Here is a 7,060-nt window from a genome sequence, read left to right as displayed (position 1 = left end):
ATTTATTAAGCACTTACTACATGCAAAGCACTGTTCTAAGCGCTGGGGAGGTTACAAGGTGATTGGCTGCCCCACAGGGGGCTCACAGTCTTCATCCCCATTTGAATGATGAGGTCACTGAGGCCCAGAGAAGTTAAGTGACTTGCCCAGAGTCACACAGCTGACAATTGTATATATGTTTGTACATATTTATTACTCTATTTATTTATTTCATTTGTACCTATCTATTCTATTTATTTTATTTTGTTAGTATGTCTGGTTTTGTTCCCCCTTCTAGACTGTGAGCGCACTGTTGGGTAGGGACTGTCTCTATATGTTGCCAACTTGTACTTCCCAAGCGCTTAGTACAGCGCTCTGCACACAGTAAGTGCTCAATAAATACGATTGATAGATTGACTGAATTGGCGGAGCGGGGCGGGGCGGGAGTCTATCAATCAATCAATCGTATTTATTGAGCACTTACTGTGTGCAGAGTCTAGAGTCCGGCACTTTGTTTTAGTACAGATGGCATTAACCAGGACACCGGCACTTTCATTCCTGATTTCCAACTTCCCTGTTGGGAAAGTCAAGAGGTAGCCTCCTTCCCGGCCCATCAGGGAAGCTTACAGAGTCGGGGCTTTATAGAGGGGTTAGGTTCTGGAAGAGCATTGTGTTACAGAAAACTCACATCACTGTGCATTGTGTACCATATCTCTACATTGTGGGATCCTTGTGGGCAGGGAACATATCTGCCAACTCCGCAACACACCACTCTCAAAGATCTGACTGTAAAAATGCAAAATGTGGTTTTCTGTTACCTAATTTCCTGCACTCTCACTCATCCCACCACCTGTGATTGTTTTAGACCCCGTCAGTAAACCTGGAGCTAATTCCGCAGATTTGATTTCCTTCCTCACCAACACTTTTCCTTCCTCACTTCCCCATACTCCCTGATTTTCACTTTCCCTTCAAAAATAGTAACTCCAGCACATTGGACTAAACCCCGTTAATATCGGGATGCAGAATCTTTTCTCATAGCACAGGGATTTTGAGTCAGACTCCGAGTAAGTAGAGCCCACTGTTGGGTAGGGACTGTCTCTATATGTTGCCAATTTGTACTTCCCAAGCGCTTAGTACAGTGCTCTGCACATAGTAAGCGCTCAATACGATTGATGATGATGATGATGATTATGCCCGTATTCTTATATCACTATAAATACTAAAGCTTCCACCTTCCAATACTGAAGGTTCTTGTGCGGTGAATTTCCATTCCAGGTGCTCTGGTAGCTCCGTATTGTTATTAGTGCTAGATGAGGTAGCGCTTAATGGCACTTATTGAGTGCTTACTGGGTGCAGAGCCCTGTTCTAAGCACTCGGGAGAGTACAGTACCAACAGAGTTGATAGTAAATCAATCAATCGTATTTATTGAGCGCTTACTGTGTGCAGAGCACTGTACTAAGTGCTTGGGAAGTACAAGTTGGCAACATATAGAGATGGTCCCTACCCAACAGTGGGCTCACAGTCCCCTGTCCAGAGTGAACTTAGTCTAGCATTTACAGTCTAGCACTCTGTTCTAATAGAAATGGCATGCTATTTATTTTATTTTGTTAATATGCTTTGTTTTGTTGTCTGTCTCCCCCTTCTAGACTGTGAGCCCGCTGTTGGGTAGGGCCCATCTCTATATGTTGCCGACTTGTACTTCCCAAGTGCTCAGTACAGTGCTCTGCACACAGTAAGTGCTCAATAAACACAATTGATTGATTAATTGCTCTGCACACAGTAAGCGCTCACACAGCTGACAAGTGGCAGAGTCGGGATTAGAACCCATGACCTCCGACTCCCAAGCCTGTGCTCTTTCCACTGAGCCACGCCACGTCTCTAAGACTGTGAGCCCCATGTGGGACAACCTGATTACCTTGTATTTCCCCCAGCGCTTAGAACAGCGCTTGGCACACAGTAAGCACTTAACAAATACCATCACTGGTGTTGTTATTGACACGGTCCCTTTCCCACATGGGGCTCCCCTCTCACTCCCCATTTTACAGATGAGGTAACTGAGGCCCAGAGAAGTGAAGTGACTTGCTCAAGGTCACAGCGGGCAAGCGGCTTAGCTGTGATTAGAACCCAGCCCGTTCTAACGCCCAGGCCCTGCTCTGTTCACTAGGCCGAACGTGCTATGTAATTCCTCAATCAATCAATCAATCGTATTTATTGAGTGCTTACTGTGTGCAGAGCACTGTACTAAGTGCTTGGGAAGTACAAGTCGGCAACACATAGAGACAGTCCCTACCCTACAGCGGGCTCACAGTCTAGAAGGGGGAGACAGGGAACAAAACCAAACATACTGACAAAATAAAATAAATAGAATAGATATGTACAAGTAAGATAAATAAATAAATAAATGGGGTAATTCATTCATTCATTCAATCGTATTTATTGAGGGCTTACTGTGTGCAGAGCACTGTACTAAGCGCTTGGGAAGTACAAGTTGGCAACATATAGAGTCGGTCCCTACCCAACAGTGGGCTCACAGTCTAGAAGGGGGAGACAGAGAACAAAACCAAATATACTAACAAAATAAAATAAATAGATATGTACAAGTAAGATAAATAAATAAATAAATTGGGTAATTCATTCATTCATTCATTCAATCGTATTTATTGAGGGCTTACTGTGTGCACAGCACTGTCCTAAGCGCTTGGGAAGTACAAGTTGGCAACATATGGAGACGGTCCCTACCCAACAGTGGGCTCACGGTCTAGAAGGGGGAGACAGAGAACAAAACCAAACATACTGACAAAATAAAATAAATAGAATAGATATGTACAAGTAAGATAAATAAATAAAAAATGGGGTAATTCATTCATTCATTCATTCAATCGTATTTATTGAGGGCTTACTGTGTGCAGAGCACTGTCCTAAGCGCTTGGGAAGTACAAGTTGGCAACATATAGAGACAGTCCCTACCCAACAGTGGGCTCACAATCTAGAAGGGGGATACAGACAACAAAACAAAACGTACAAACATGTATACATATATACAATTCCACCTCACCTAGTATGTGAATAAATCCGTCCCAACCCGGTCCCCCAGCCGCAACCTCCAACGAGAGACAATTCCTCAGCCAAGAAATAAACCTGCCGCCGGAGGGACTTGCTGTTCATCAAGGCCCTGCTTTCAGGCAGCCATCCGCTGTCAGGGTCACGCTGGCAGTAACTCGATGGGCAATTAGAGGGAATTAGAGGCCGCCTTCATTACATGCATTTTACACGGTATTCATTGTGCTGCAAAATCTGTTTTGGAACCACTGGCTCATCACAACAATAGCTCATTGGAGAGAAAATGAAAAATGTTCGCCAAGAGGCTTTGCTCTCTGGGAGGCAGGGCCGGCCGGTTTACGCGGTGTGCCATTCTTGGCTCCGCAGAGGGGACCCTCTAATACCCTCCTGGGTCCCCGGATCTGGTCAAATGGGATGATATTCGGGGGCTGATGTTCGTCAAGTCCTGAGCACCAGAGAACGTAAAAGCAGGAAACAGGAGAAAAGCAGAAAACTCCCAGAGACCCAAAGAAGAGGTAGACTATTTCACTTTTTAATAATAATAATAATGGCATTTATTAAGCAGTTACTATGTGCAAAGCACGGTTCAAAGCGCTGGGGAGGTTCCAAGGTGATCAGGTTGACCCACGGGGGGCTCCCAGTCTTCATCCCCATTTGACAGATGAGGGAACTGAGGCCCAGAGAAGTGAAGCGACTTGCCCAAAGTCACCAGCTGACAATTGGCGGAGCTGGGATTTGAACCCATGACCTCTGAGTCCAAAGCCCATGCTCTTTCCACTGAGCCACGCTGCTGCTTCTCTTTTTGATGCTGTTTCCTCTTTCTATGGAGAATGGATGGTGGCAGGATACCCAAGCGTGGTTCCTGAAAAGGGGCTCATGGGATTGGGAATGGCTGAATGGCCCCGTAAATCATAATAATAACAACTGTGGTATTCGTTAAGTGCTTACTATATGCCAGACACTGTACTAAGCACTGGGGTAGATACAAGATAATAGGGTTGAACACAGTACCTGTCCCACACAGGGCTACAAGTCTCAATCCCCATTTTACAGATGAGGTAACCAAGGCCCAGAGAAGTGAAGTGACTTACCCGAGGTCACACAGCGGACAAGTGGAGGAGCCGGAATTAGAACCCAGATCCTTCTCATTTCCAGGTCCGTGCTCTATCCAGTAGTCCAGACTATGGTTGACAAACCACTGCAACAATCAGAGCAGCCTGGTAGACAGCATTCGGAAGAAGGGATGCTCCCCCTGAGCAAAAGCTTTTTGATCAATCAATCGTACTTATTGAGCACTTACTGTGTGCAGAGCACTGTACTAAGCGCTTGGGAAGTACAAGTTGGCAACATATAGAGACGGTCCCATTTTTGATGGCCGGGATGCCAAGAAACAGGCTCGAAAATGGAGGCAGGTCCTTTGGGGCCTGTTTCGTCATCTACCCCAGGGTTGAACAAATTACATGGCACATGGTAAGCACTTAATTAATACCATCACTTCATTGTCAATCAATCAATCAATCAATCGTATTTATTGAGCGCTTACTGTGTGCAGAGCACTGTACTAAGCGCTTGGGAAGTACAAGCTGGCAACATATAGAGACAGTCCCTTCCCAACAGTGGGCTCACAGTCTAGAAGGGGGAGACAGAGAACAAAACCAAACATACTAACAAAATAAAATAAATAGAATAGATAGGTACAAGTAAAATAAATAGAGTAATAAATATGTACAAACATATATACAGGTGTAAATGTATATACATATATACATTTTTAATGGCCGGGATGCCAAAAAACAGGCTCGAAAATGGAGACAGGTCCTTTGGGGCCTGTTTCGTTATCTACCCCGGGGTTGAACAAATTACATGGCACATAGTAAGCACTTAATTAATACCATCACTTCGTTGTCAAGCGACAAACCCTTCGGTCCAGGGCACAGTGCGAAACTATCAATAGTGCAAACATCATAGGCGGTACAGTGCCGTTCTCAGAGCGGTCAATTAATCAATCAAACAATGAGTGCTTCCTGTGTACAAAGCACTGTACTAAGCGCTTGGGGGAGTACAATGCAATAGAGTTGGTAGGCCCATTCCTTGCCCACAAGAAGCTTAAGGTCTGCAAGTGGACGACTTAAATAAGCTTATGCTGTCGTGTCGTCTCTGACCCATAGCGACTCCACAGACACATCTCTCCCAGAACGCCCCGCCTCCACCTGCAACCGTTCTGGTAGTGGATCCACAGAGTTTTCTTGGGAAAAATACAGAAGCGGTTTCCCATTGCCTCCTTCCACGCAGTTAACTTGAGTCGAAAGTGAGTTTCGACTTGTAGCAGATCGCCTTCCGCTCGCTAGCCACGGGCCAAGCTAGGAATGGAACGGGTAGGCCTCAGCTTGACTCTCCCTCCCACAGCCGAGACTGGTAGAGGACTGGAAACTCTCCAGGTGCGACCCTGAGAGGGGAAAAATAAGCTACAGATAGGGAAAATGGGAGAATAAGGATACGGACGGAAGGACTTATTTTGTTAGTATGTTTGGTTTTGTTCTCTGTCTCCCCCTTTTAGACTGTGAGCCCACTGTTGGGTAGGGACTGTCTCTATATGTTGCCGACTTGTACTTCCCAAGCTCTTAGTACAGTGCTCTGCACACAGTAAGCGCTCAATAAATGCGATTAATGATGATGATGACTGTGGGGCTAGAGGTGGGGTGAATATCAAGGGTTTATGGGGGCAAAGATCATGTGCTTGAGGGGTAAAGATCTAAGTGCTTTCTGCTGCATTTACACACACGAATAGGAGCTCACTGTCGCAAAAGAGAGCAAAGTATAATATATACAGTAAAAAGTACATTATATAATTTATATACCAGCAGCAGCGTGGCTCAGTGGAAAGAGCCTGGGCTTGGGAGTCAGAAGACGCGGGTTCTAATCCCAGCTCCGCCACTCGTCTGCTCTGTGACCTTGGGTAAGCACTTAACCTCTCTGTGCCTCAGTTACCTCATCTGTAAAATGGGGAGTAAGACAGTGAGCCCCACGCGGGGCAACCTGATTACCTTGTATCTACCCCAGTGCTCAGAACAGTGCTTGGCACGTAGTAAGCGTTTAATAAATACCATTATTATTATTATTATTATATTGTGCATTATATATAAAAAAGAATTATCTACTTCATTGTGCACTGCCCGGCTAATTCATTCATTCAATCGTATTTATTGAGTGCTTACTGTGAGCAGAGCACTGTACTAAGCGCTTGGAAAGTACAATTCAGCAACAGAGACAATCCCTACTCAACAATGGGCTCACAGCCTAGAAGGGTTGCCAACTTATTATGTTGCCAACTTGTACTTCCCAAGCGCTTAGTACAGTGCTCTGCACACAGTAAGCGCTCAATAAATACGAATTATTGATTGATTGATAGAAGGGGGGAGACAGATAACAAAACTAAACAAAACAGGCACAAGTATATGTATCAGGGTGAAATCACTGAATAAACAGCTGAATGTATAATTGAATATCTACAAAATCAATCAATCGTATTTATTGAGCGCTACTGTGTGCAGAGCACTGTACTAAGCGCTTGGGAAGTACAAGTTGGCAACATATAGAGACGGTCCCTACCCAACAGTGGGCTTACAGTCTAACAGGGGGAGACGGAGAACAAAACCAAACATACTAACAAAATAACATAAATAGAATAGATATGTACAAGTAAAATAAATTAATTAATAAATAGAGTAATAAATAATTACTAAATAATAATAATAAATAATAAGTAAAATACACAATTTTCTTTAGAGTGAAATTTCAAAGGACCTAATGTCCCGATTACCTCTAGGGTCTACTTTCCATGGGGCAAACACATAGCCGTTGGCATGACTCACCACTTGGCATCAAACAGTATAGTCAATCAATCAATCAATGATATTTACTTAGCACTTATCACTTGGCATCAAACAGCATAGTCAATCAATCAATCAATGATATTTACTGAGCACTTACTGCGTGCAGAACACTGTACTAAGCACTGGG

General features: G+C 44.3%; 1 non-coding gene across 1 annotated transcript; it reads right to left on the bottom strand.

The window, feature by feature from the left end:
- Positions 1-5,358: 5,358 nt before the first annotated feature.
- LOC119927883 lies at positions 5,359-5,496 on the bottom strand. Its single transcript, XR_005450849.1, has one exon. It is a non-coding gene; the product is annotated as a small nucleolar RNA SNORA7 (small nucleolar RNA).
- Positions 5,497-7,060: the final 1,564 nt, after the last annotated feature.

The sequence above is a fragment of the Tachyglossus aculeatus genome, chromosome 4 (genome assembly GCF_015852505.1).
Source record: "Tachyglossus aculeatus isolate mTacAcu1 chromosome 4, mTacAcu1.pri, whole genome shotgun sequence".
In the NCBI taxonomy this organism is placed as follows: Eukaryota; Metazoa; Chordata; class Mammalia; order Monotremata; family Tachyglossidae; genus Tachyglossus; species Tachyglossus aculeatus.
Note: the sequence above shows the minus strand (reverse complement) of the source record. Positions and strands in the feature narration are given on the sequence as shown.